Here is a 13,761-nt window from a genome sequence, read left to right as displayed (position 1 = left end):
CACAAATACCTCACAAATCCATTTAAATAAACACAACAACCTCACATATCCATTTATATAAACTCAACATCCTCACAAAACCATTTACATAAACACAACAACCTCATATATCCATTTAAATAAAACCAACATCCTTACATATCCATTTACATAAACACAACAATCTCACATATACATTTATATAAAAACAACATCCTCACATACTTATTTACATAAACACAACATCCTCACATATCCATTAAAATAAAATCAACATCCTTACAAAACCATTTACATAAAATCAACATCCTCACATAGCCAGTGAAATAAAAACAACATCCTCACACAACCATTTACATCAACACAACATCACATATAAATGTATATATAAACAACAACCTCACATATCCATTTATATAAAAACAACATTCTCACATATCCATTTATATAAACACAACAACCTCACATATCCATTTATATAAAATCAACATCCCCACATATCTATTTACATAAACACAACAACCTCACATATCCATTGAAATAAAATCAACATCCTCACATATCCATTGAAATAAAATCAACATAATTACCTATCCATTGAAATAAAATCAACATCCTTACATATCCATTTACATAAAACCAACATCCTCACAAAAACATTTACATAAACACAACAGCCTAACATATAAATTTACATAAATACAATAACCTCTTATTCATTCACATAAACACAACAACCTCACATATACATTTATATAAAAACAACAACCTTATATGTATATAAAAACACAAAACAATACAACATAAACATATATGTAAATAATGACAACAACCTTTCATAACAATGTATATATGATTTTTTGCCTTTTCCAGTTCATGCTAAAGTACTAGGTCTAGCTGTGGTTATATAATATGGAATGTGTTCCCACACTATTTGCCTTCATTGAAGGCAATATATATATATACATGTAATAATATTTTACTATATATATATAATCTTTTAAAGCCATTCCCATGATGCCTGTTTCTTGTGTATTATCTGTTGGAGATTTTGAGACTAGAATGTCCGTTTGTTTAACCCTTTTACGCCACATTGACCTCTGTCGGGTTTGACTTGTCACTAGAGGACAAAGAGGTGAAAATGTTTTTTTTTGGGGGGGGGGCATGGCTCAAATCAGCTCCCAACCCCAGCTACTTGGGAGAGCAACCTCAGATTTGGATGGGCAAATAAAGTTCATTCTGAGCTCAGAGACTTTCTTTTTCATGGGAGTAATGGGTGTCGTTGATGGTAAGTATCAATTCTGCTGAATTTTGGAAATGTATGTTATTTATTTGTTACAATCAGATTGTCTAAAGTTCCACCTTCATGTTTTACATTAAGGCATGTGGCTTTTAATGTGGAATGTGGAACTGCTGAGTTGAGATATCATGTTGTATATCTGGCCATTGTGTGTTCCTATTGTGAACGTATGTTGGTTCCTCTTTAACGTTTTGACTGAAACATATGAACTGATTTTCATTATGGAAATGAACTCTCTTCACAATATGCCTGCTTTATGAAATGCAAACACTCCGCTTCAAAGTAAAGTTCAGGAAAGTACAGTAGCATGTCTCAATGCCAGGATGCTGGTATTGTGAATTAAACAAACACTTAATAATAGGCTTACACGAAATTAGATCAATGTTACTTCCTAGTTGTACTTTCCTTCAATGCCACATTGTGCTAAATCCGAAAGGTTCTTGGAATTCAGCGGTTCTTGGGTTTAGAGGATTGAAAGTGCAATATCCTTGCATAAAATGCTGATCGCTGAAATTAATCATAATTAAAGGGAACTGAAAATGTCTCAGTTTCACATGCATGTATTTGTCTGTATAGTGGGACACAAACAATTGCTACTGCAATAAAATTAATTCCCGGTAAAGCTTCACTAAACAAATCCAGCCAGTATATTCTCCCAGTAATCTCCTCTCAGTCACAAGCTTAATTATTGTTCTGAACTGGAGTTTTCCCCTGGTTGTTTACAGCCACTGCACGTGTCAAAGCATTAAAAATTCCATTTAAAACCATACCAGGAGGCATCTAAAATATCTGCATGTCTTTTCAAGCTCTTCAGCACTCAGGCTTGATCCAAATAAGCCAGAAAGACACAAATGATCTAGGTTATATTAAATTTTGCTTAAATTATTGTACATTCATATAAATTAGTATGCGTTTTCTTCAGTCTTTTACAGACTGGTCTGGGGAAAAATAGGTTAATCACTTTGGCTTTTGCAGATGGTTTGAGTGGGGTCGCCCATAAATACCAACATACATCAGACAGAAACCAAGTCTCTTTTCAACTGGGATATTGGGGGGCATAGTCGTGTGTAAGGGGAGCCCTCTTTCAACGGCTGAATCCATCACTGGAAACTAATGGCCGAGTTGATTCGGGGAGACGTTGTATTCCACCATGTCAGCTGGCATAAGGGCGAGTCCTTTTCTCTCCACTTTCGTCTTTTGAAAAGCTCCTTGGCGTACAGTCCTCTCGTTTATCTGAAATTGATTAGTAGGGCCTAAGCCTTTTCCTTCCATTCAGTGGTAATTTACAAGATTCTTTCTCCTTTTTTGGGAGGGGTCATTAAACATAGATGGAGGGAGAGAGAGGCAGAGTTAACCGGGAGCGACATGAAAGATGAAAGAGTGCAGTATTAATGCATGCCCAGAGGATAGATGCCTGCCCAAGAGCCCCCTTGTTTTTCTTCATGTTTGTCACGCAAGTCTTGTGCCCCGCCCCGCCCCACGCACTGGCTCTTTTAGTGGTGAACCCCTTTACTCCTTTTAATTCATTCACTTTTCTTCTTTTCATGCTTTTCTGTCTTTGTCCTTCACCCTCTTTTTTAAATGTTTTTTTTTTATATTGGTCACAAATGAAATAATGCATTTCAGGAGCAGATCATTGGTCTTTTCATTAACCCCCATTAATTCTGAACATCACACAGAGACATGCTGACATGCCACCAAGGTCGGCCACTGCAGCGTCATGTTAATTTGGGCAGCAGAAGTCATTACCAGAATTCTGAATTTCCAGCTTCATCTGCCCTGTCAGGTCCCATTAAATGAGTTAAAATGGTGAAGATCGTGCAGCCCCTTTCAGTGTGAGTACTTTTCACCACATATCTTACTGCCTCATCCCCAAACATAGAACCTTTGGGAAAAAAATAATACTGGAATTTTACTAATTTTTTGTTTCTAGAAAGTAATCAGCAGTTCTGTGTGGGGCCATATTTACAATCCAGGGTGACGTGAACCTGCTGTGATAAAGTCTATGGCCGATTATTTTTATGAAATTTGTGTCGCAACATCCACATCCATGTAAACAGTTTTGTCTGGTTTTTGTATCAAAGTCTGAATTCAGATTCAGAACAAGCATGGTGTACAACATAAGAAAAGAGAATGCAGAAGGAAAAAAGCACATGTGCCGTATGTGTTGCCGTAGAGAGAGTGAGAGAGAGGGATTAACAGGGTAATCAGACAATGCCTAAAATAACTCACCCACACCCACAGAATAAGTATGATATATTGTCGTATAAACCTTGTTAGTCTGTCATATAAGTCATGTTAGAATGATTAGATGAGAGCAACGGATAGCAGTTGTAAAGTACATTTGACCACCGTTAATTTAACATCACAAACACCTTTCATTTATTTATATTATTTTGAAATATTTTTTTTTTATTGTTTGAGTTTATTTAACTTACGTTTTTTTTTTTTGGTTTTTTTTTACAAAAATCTGAATTCCACATTGTTAGAAATTCTTGAATGCATTATTTAGGCAGAAATAATGCATTGAAAAGTCCTTGAAAAGTTTTTTCCAAAAATTGCTGTCTTTGATTTTTGATTGCTGTCTTTATTTTTATAAAATTTGCGCAGCAATGTCCAGATCCTTTAAAATTCCACTGTTACATTGCACTTCAGGACCAGTCAACTGCAGTTGTTTTCTAATGTTTTTTAATGTTTTTTTGGATTTAAATTTTGAAATAGCAGTACTGCTTTAATTTATTTATTATAAAAAAAATTTAGCTCAAATTTTGGGCTGTTGTGTAGACGTAGAAATTGTATTCATCTCGTCTTGATCAATCAAGTGTAAAAACATTACTACTGTGGGAAAAACTAAAGAAAAAGTTTCAGAATTAATAGGCAATTTCATCTTGAAGTCATAATAGCCACATTACGGAACATTTTTAATTTTACCCTTTGCTGGTTTTGAATGATGTGATGTTTCCTTCAGGCAGACAGAAGTTACAATGACGTTTGTGGACCTTAAGCCTTGATGTTTTATCTGTGGTTTTCAATATTCCTCTAATCTCTCTTCTACACACTGAACACAATCTGACTTTTTTTTGTACTGGTTTGAACAAATGTGCAAACTTATTCTACTCCTGTTCTGTACATTATATGTACATCAAAAACTTATTATCAACATATTATTATTTTTTATTATTATAAAGTATATTTTTTTCATATTTAAAAAAAATATTCTGTGCTTAACAATAAAAAAAATAATTTCTGATCACTGAGATGTAGTGAATTTGTAAAATGATGTTATCAACATAACCTTTATATATATGTGTGTGTGTGTGTGTGTGTGTGTGTGTGTGTATATATATATATATATATAAAGGTTATGTTGATAACATCATATACATAGTGCTAGCTATTACAAAAAACAATCCAGCTATTGAGTAAAGTACAGTTGGTGCCATTGTAAAGACCCCCTGAGATAAAGCCCCACCTCCCACCCAACCTAATTTTTTTGTATTGGGGTGAGAATGGGTGCTCTCAGGCTGAACCAGTATGTGAATGACAGTTGTAGTTACGTGTGTGAAACAGAGTGTGGTGCTGTTGCCTCAGGAATCTTTTGTAGCGCACATCCTGTGCAGTAACCTCTTACACCAAAAAGGACACGAGAAAAGAACAGTCTTACACTCAAGTCATGGTAGAAAGTTCTAAAAAATCTAATTTAAATAACTTTTTATTCTTGTAAATTGGATGTGTGTGTACATTAAAACATTTCATAAAGATTTAATATTTGATTATTAAAGACAAAAGATTAGTCTTGCCTAATTACAAATGCTATTATTCATATTTATTAAACTATAGTCCCAATAGCCTATAGCAGAAGTGTTGTAGGTTAAGTGTACATTACTCATGTACCGGTTTGTTAAATGCTCACCAGCAAACCCGTGGATGAGCCAGAGACGCCCGTGGTCATCTGTCAGAGCCAATCTGCTTCTGGGGCTGTAACTCCACTGAAAACCAAGATGAGCAAACAGGCCTGTAAAGCTAAAATGTAAAAGGGCAAAGCGATTGTGAAGAGAATAAAAAAATATTAGAGTCAGCTCTCGTTTTCTTTTTCCGAGGCCAGTATTTCGATTTATCCTTAAACACACCACACTTCACCTTACACAGTGCAGTTCTGAATTAACTGGATATTATAATCCGCCTTTTTAACCTTGGCTGAGAATAATCATGACTAGTCCTTGTGCAAGTCCAATGCTTTGTAACATGCATTCTTATTTGAGATCTAAATAAAGCTGTCATTTTCAGTTGGGGATCCAAGTTGTCCTATTCACTACACTTCTACTGCATGAAAATGGGAATTTCACCCTCACCACATACAGAAGGATTATTCCTTAATTTTTGCTTTATAATGGGTGGTGGAATCCTAGTGAACCAGATGACCAGATGAAAGTCACAGGTTCAAATCCAAATCGTTTGGACCCTTTGGACCCTTTTAGCTAGGCACAGCTACATGTTCACTGCCATACCTCTGGATTTACCTAAATAAACAGACAAAATAATAGTTGGTTCTAGCTTGAAAACAGAGCTCAATATTTTCTGTGTGTCTTGGAGGACAGTTTCATGTTCCACGGTTTGGTTGCCTGGTCTAATCTAGTCACAGGGAAAAGTACCGTTCTGTATGCAAACCACATATGGCTACTGAATATTCCACCCACCCACCAGCTTTAGATCGGTTAAATTACCTCTGTGGAAGAGTCGGCTATGGTAGTTGCGTTGTCATAGCTATTTATGATGGCTAATGGGCACAGGGAGTGAAACAGGAACAGTGGGAAGCATATGATTTTGTGCTCTCATTTTCTAAAGTTCCATTTTCCAAAGCAACTTACAATCAGTACTTACATGGACAGTCCCCTTGGAGCTCAGTGTCTTGCTCCATAGGCAGGTCACTAGACCACTACCACTAGACACTCTTTCGGGCCCTTGCATGTGCACATGCTCAATTGATCCTGTTAATAGACCTGTGAGGTGGGATTAAAGGCACTGACAGCTTCTTAAAGCAAATTAAGGTTTGGGCTTTGTTACTCAAAGCAGCTCCAAAGACGCCTCCATTTGTGAAGGAGGAAGACGTTTATTTCCTTAGAATACAGATGGGAAAGACTGTTTTACTGTGGTGAATGACATCCTTCACCTAATGGTCCAGTACAAACGCATTTGATTTTAGCGTATTAATTAACAAATTGCTGTAATGCATTTTTGGTCCAATTTTGCTAAATGGGACAAGTCATCTCAACTTTTCTAATATTACTTTTCTTGCCGAAAGGTATGTTGGGTTTACTTTTTTGTCAACATAAAGGATTGATCATGCAGCAAACACATACAATGAAATCAGATGGTGACCAGTTCTTTTGTCAGCCTTAAAGGGCAACATGACCACAAAAAAAAACACCCCATTCTGCTCATTACTGAAGAGTTCTCGATCAATGTAGTCAATTGTGGATGAAACACGTACTATTTGCTGACAAAAAGCTGAATCAGTCTCCTCGCCATGACACAGGATCTGTGCATGTGTATTTATATTTATTATTCCTCCGGTCCATGCAATATGCAACTACAGCAAGATGGATAGGGACAGTCTCTTGCATTTTCTGCTGAGGTGGTATTTTTTGCTTATGTAATATTATGCGCATCAATTCCTGGCAGAGCAACTTCATCCAAGTATGGTTTAAGTTCATGTCTATACTTACATACATAAGTAGCATTGTATTTCATAAATAATACTTTTCTTTGCAAATTAAATGCAAATAACATTAATAACATAAATAATAACAGCCGATCCCACCCACCCAATGCAAACCTTCTTCAGCCTGCTGCCATCAGGGAGGAGACTTCGGAGTCTCCAGGCCAGGACCAGCAGACTGAAGGACAGCTTCACCCATCAGGCTGTCAGGAAGCTTAACTCTCTCCCTCAAACTCTCTCTCTCTCTCTCAAACTTTTTGAATTCTAACACACACACACACACACACACACACACACACACACACACACACACACACACACACACACAAACTGACCTGCACCAGTCACTCTGTGCAGCATTGGTCTGCCAACAACCTCACACTACTCATAGTCAGTTACAAGACTGCTCTGACACTTTTACACTTTACCTTGTTTACGTGGTTTGCACTCTCCACCATGTGCCCTTACTTGTATGTTGTGTTTTTAAATTTGATATATTATGCTTATTTTTATACCTTTGTATTTAATGTTATTGTTGAATATGTTAATGTTACTGTTTGTATTTTAATGTTACTTGTATGCACCATGGATCTGAGAGTAACGCAAACTCAATTCTCTGTATGTCCTGTACATATGGCAGAATTGACAATAAAGTTGACTTTGACTAATAATAAAAATAATTTACTACTTTTTATTGTATTCCACAGTATTGTTACCCTTTTGATTGACTTGCATCCTCCAAATAAAAAGGATGTATTTTCAATGTCAATTTGTATAGTTTAATGATCAGTAATAAAAATCCACCTCTAACCACCAATGTAGATGGCAAAGATTCTTCACTATGATTAATTCAGCACCCAAAATTGTGTTAGAACCAATGGCGTCCTTATACAAATGCAATGCAGCATTCAAATAATTAAAAATGAACATAAACTTTGAATCATAAACTTTCACACATTTAGCCTTCAATTCATACTACAGTTAAAAAAACACTGTCTCAATTTGAAAAAAAAAAAATCTGTCACACATAATATTTTAGCATTGCTGTAATGTGAATAATCCAAACAGACCTGCTGTCAGTAGCATTATAGTAAATAAAAAAATTACTCATAAGCATCAATAAGACAGCTTAGTTTAAAAGAGCAAACTAATATTTTTTAACTACTGAAACAACCCCAGTTCTTTTCTCTTTTGGTCAGAAAATCTTCAGATAATCTTTGGTTGTAAATACATTTAAATGGCAAAAAACATGGTTTTGAAACTATGTACACAAAGTGACATTATGTGTGTCTCTTTGTAAGGGGGAAGAGTGGTTTAGTGAAAATCAAATGTGAAAAAAACTTGACTGACTGTTTAATTGATGTCCGAGACACTTAAAATTTTAAATATTGGAGGAAAAAAATATCCACCAAAATGAATGAATAAATATACCCTATAGGAATACTCTCTGATGGTGAGACAAATAAGAAATCAACATTTCTTCAGCAGTTTCCATGGTAACACGCAAACATGCCGACTTGGGCATAATTGTTCCGAACACACTCACCAAAACCTGTGGTTATTATCCCTGAGATGCAGGCTGGAGATAATAAGATTGTGACAAAATATGTGTGTCTTCCCATTTATTCAGAATGCGGCTATGTCAGCATCAATACAGGAGAGAAGACCAAGACCAGCTCTCAGTGGGCAGGAAGCAGAAGTGCAATTTTCCAAATGAAGAAAGAACATGCATGTGTTTGTCCTGCAGGGGTGTCTCATTAGCAAGTTCAGAACTATTTGTGCCCAGAAGCAGTAAAAATGTCCAAACAGCAGCCATCGTATGACAACGGAATAACATATTAATAAAAGTGCCGTAGCTCAGCCAGTGAAGCACAGCCACCATGAAATTATACAAAAGTGACACAACAAGACTGCAAGGTCACCTGTTCTCCTGCTTGAATGTTAATAGGAAATGTGAATTTTAATATGAAATGTGACCCTCGTCGGCTAACCTCACACGCCTCGCAGAGCAACAACATGGCAGAGGAGGAAGAGCTGAGGATGGGCTGCATGCTGAAATGTTTAATGTAAACACATTTACACACACTCGCACAAACACTGGCATCATTTTCAGGGTCTTGCTTCAATCGTGTGAATATCCTCAGAGATGAATGGTTACTACCAGCTATTACCATCTATTAAGTAAATCAACAAACCAACATTATTGTGCCATGGGGAGATGTTGTAAAAATTTGGAGAGGGAATCCAAATTGATGAGCACGCTTATGCCCTCTGCACTCTTTCAACAACACATGAGGGAACAGATGGAGCAGTCCATGAAGGAGGGAGGAAAAGTCCATACACAGTCTGAATGGTTCGAGTGGACAGGAGGAATCGAACGGAATCGATTCCAGGAGAGAAAAGAAGATGAACAGGGAGGAGTGATAAATGACTGAATGAATGAATGGTCCAGTATTTCAGATGGACGAGCGGCGGGTGTCCAGCGCAGACGGCTTCGGGCCAGTGTGGTACCGGCACCTCGTCCGCATGCGTCCGCCGCTCCCTGTCAGTCTCCGGCTCGCCCGCTGAATGGCCGCTCCTCACCTTCAACGCCGCCAGACACGGGACTGAGTGGCAGGGGTCGGGACCCTGCTGAATGAAGCCATGGAAGGCCAGGGACAAGGAAACTGCGGCGTCCTCCCGGCGAGTCGCGGCTCCTCCGATCAGCGGGGCTGCGTCAGGTGGCGTCCAAATGTGGGTCAGGTCTTTCTGTCACGTCCATGCGGGCATGACGCGGCGGGTGAACGTAGAGGAGGACGACGTTGCTTTCCAGAATGAGAAGTGACCCGTTTAAAACCCAGAACATGACACATTAACCATGTTTAAAATCCTCTTGTGACAGTGTTCTTGTATAGTGAAGAACTGTGGAGGAAAACAATGGCTAATCAAGAAGATCCTGGATTACTTGAGGGCGCACTATTAAAAAAGGAGGAGTTGAAAAATGTAATGTCTGGCGTACAGTGTATGATTTGGGTGTTTTCCCGGCAAAAGATCAGACGGTCATGAATTGATGGTGATGATATACAATATTTGGCTGTAAATGATAAGAAAGTCTTAAGCCTTCAGGACTGTTGGAAACCATCACCGTTGTCTAACCTAAGGATGTGGAGAGAAGCCAAGAGTGTAAAATGCTGCCATCACAGATAAAGCTCCCTGCTGTGGAGAGAATCAAATATTCTTCTTTTTTCCTTGTTTGCTTTTTTTTTTTTCTTGTTTTTTTTTTACATAGCCTCACATGTGTTATTGCATAGTCTGTATCTTCAGTTTTGTTCTACAATGTTAAATATGCAAGCCAGATAAATGAGCAGGTAAGTCCAAACATCTGACTGGTAATGCAAATTTTTTTGTATTTTGTTCTCGTTATGCACGCTGGCCACAATGACAGTTACTACATTATACTACACTACACCATAGTTCAAAAGCTGTCATATCTGTACAGTCTACACACCTTCATACACACCATTGTACAGTCTACATAATACCCACAGATCCATGCAAAACAGTTTCACATGTACTAGTCTTAGCAAACTGCTGAACTGTGGGCTTAGGAACTCAATATGGTCACCATAGAGTAAGTAACAGCAGAATTCTATCTTATCAGTGTATGTCCTATTGCTGGTGCTTTTGGGGATTTCTGTTCAAGAGGTCCTCTTACCTCTGATTTAGTTGACAGCTCCTTGTCAATCCCAGATGAAACTGTCTGTCAGTGCGCCTCAAGACCAGCCCATCCCAGAAGTCCTTTACAGACATTCTCCCCTCCCTTTTTATTGTTATAAATTCCCTAATTTAGAATCTAGGAGACCATTTAAAATGACTGTGTACAATTTATAATAAAACACAAAATGTAAACATTTTTATCTACAGGAGAACAGATTGTCTGTGTACACACACACTCACACACATAAACTCACATGAAAACACTTTCCTGTCCTTGATATGCAAAATGATCAGAGTGATGTTTCTTTCCTTTCAGTCACCTTATTCTTACAGCAACTAGAACTGTAGTGGTGTTGAATGAATGATTTTTTTTGCAGCATCACACATTAACCATCACACATTTTCTTTAATTTATTTTATACCACCTGTCCAAGTCAGATTCACGCAAAATCCAATCCCAGTTTCCTTTGTAAAAGCAGTTTACCATGCCATTGGACTGTAGGAAGAAAAACACATGAGCACAGAGGTCAACTAACCAGCCCACCACTCAAGATTACATGACCCTCATACAGACCCGATGGGACTGAATCATGGGTAGCAGATTTGAATTACTCCAGTATCTGGAGTTAAATTGAAAATGAGTGATGCTTTGATATCCTGTTATCAAAGTAGGCTTGTTCTGTTAAATTGACCTTTGACCCACAAACAAGGTTTGAGACAGTGAATAAAAAGATTGTATTCATAGTTGGGGGTCCTAGTGAACCAGAATTGATCACTTCATTGATTATAACATTGAAGAACGTTGTAAGTCGCTCTGGATAAGGGAGTCTGCCAAATGCCTTGAATGTAAATGTAAAGTTGACTTATCCAGTTTTCCAGTAGCGCGGCACAAGAAACTCAATTTTGGAAACTATTCAAGGTATATTTTTATAAGCAGGTTATATTTTAATGTCACATTGCTGATAAAAGTATGTTAAAAGTAACCTTATGGTAAAATCTTAATATAAAAGAAACAATAAACCAAATGTGGCAATCACAGAATTAGGGCCTGGAAGGGGCCTGCTATGGTCGATCATGACACCCAAGACCTCATTGTTGTTCTATTACAAAACCAAGTATAAAATATGTCAGTTTGTTAGAAACAGCACTATAAATTTCTTTACTTTATTGAACTATTTTCTATTGTATGTTAAAATGTGCTGTTCAAAGCAGCCTGGCTTGATGTGGTTCAGGTAAATTAACACAGGATCAGATGTTTAAGGTCAGCATCAGGCCACTTCCTCCTGTCTCGCCTGGTCATCACAGTGCAATTCTGCCAATGAAAACAATGTTATGGAGTAAATTAATCTGAGAGAGATAATGTCTGTTTAACCAGGCATGCAGGTGATGGAGAAGTAGATGGTAAAATCAAACTGCTGGCCAGGTGCTAGAGCTTTAATGAACAACGCATGGCTGGATTGGCACTTTATTTCCTTCTCCTAAGAGGAAGTGTGTTGGAGAAGAACAAAAATTGCTCTGGCAGGCATTCGGCAGGAGAGCAGCTGCCGTACAAAGGCTGCCAGCCTCACTTTGTCTCCTCCGAGAGGAATGAAGACACCGCTGAACCACTGCCAAGGCCACAGGTCACGAGACACCGGGCCATCCCAGTCCTATCAATTCCACAGCAATTAGCACGTGAAACTGATGTAATAAAAAACTTATCAATATTTATTGCAGCGGTGGGCCAGGCAGCGCAACACATAACTTCTTGGGTGGTGCATTAAATGTGGATTATGACAGTCCAGCGATGTGATATATTAATGCATGGCATCTAACTTAGATAATCCATAATATCCCAGAGGGGTCAGACGCTAAAAGGGGCACACATAAACACTCACACCTGGCCTTGGCGGCACATCATTTCTAGAAGGGTGATGGGTAATGTGGCGCTGGTCTCATCTGGCTCTGTAAATGTGTACATTAACTGACTGATCGGAACTGGCAAGAGACTGTTGATCAAAGGCTAATGAAAGGATCTGACCAGGATAAAAATACACACACTTAGCAAACTGCAGCTGTGAATCCTTGTGTGTGTGTGTGTGTGTGTGTATGCGTGTCTTTGTGATCTTTTAATGTTTTATTTGCCTGGTTATATATATAATAATTTCGTTATGCACAGTGTACTCCACGATTCCGTACTAATTTGAATAAATGTATATACATGTTTTTATTATACATTTGCTGCAGATGTAAAAGTGATTGACATCTCTATGACAAGCAAATGACAACTTTTCCACCCAGAAGTAATACAAGAACAAACATATCATTCACAGCAGCAAAGCAATTAAGTGCTTTGGTTGCCCTCATAAAGATTTGTGAGTGCGATGTGCAAATTAAAAAAACACCAGATGCCAGAATCTATTCTGTTTCTGATCTGTATGAAGCCAGATATTGGTAATACTGAATACGTTACCTCTATAATGGTGAATAATAACCTTTATATGCTGGAATGAGGAGTGCTAAGTAAACCCATGCATTTTGTGTATCTGTGTGTTCAGTGTTTTTTTTTTCTTCACTTAATAATTAATCTAATATTCATCTTTAGCAACACATCCTAACTCAAGCTCTCTTCCTGCTTCCCAGATCAGTTTGTTTCCCCTTTCCCACCTTCATCCGGTTCTTCCCAGCACCATGTTTCAGATCCAAATGAAGGCTAACTTGTTCCCCCATTTCACCCGGAGCCATGAAATTAGTGCTTTGTTGTTCATGATTATGAAGGAAAGTGTGTGAATGTGTTTGGTCTCCTCCAGTCCATGTTCTGCTTAGCTTCAAGTTCTCTGCAAGAGTGGGTAATTGGTTTGTAATGGAGTAAGGGGGGGATAGTCATGACATGGGCTGAGTTTTTTTCATTAACACACACTCACACACACATACACAAACACACAGAATTACCCCCTGAAATTCTGCAATGTGAACACACATTCCATCAGAGGAATGAAGAACAGAAGGAGAACATTCAGACAATGCAAATATTCCTAGAGTGAACAGCTTAAGCGTAGTAACTGCGATTTCTCCACAGGCTTTTAAA

Source organism: Denticeps clupeoides, chromosome 4, assembly GCF_900700375.1.
Source record: "Denticeps clupeoides chromosome 4, fDenClu1.1, whole genome shotgun sequence".
Lineage (NCBI taxonomy): Eukaryota > Metazoa > Chordata > Actinopteri > Clupeiformes > Denticipitidae > Denticeps > Denticeps clupeoides.
The sequence above is the reverse complement of the archived record's forward strand: the minus strand, read 5'-3'. Positions refer to the sequence as shown.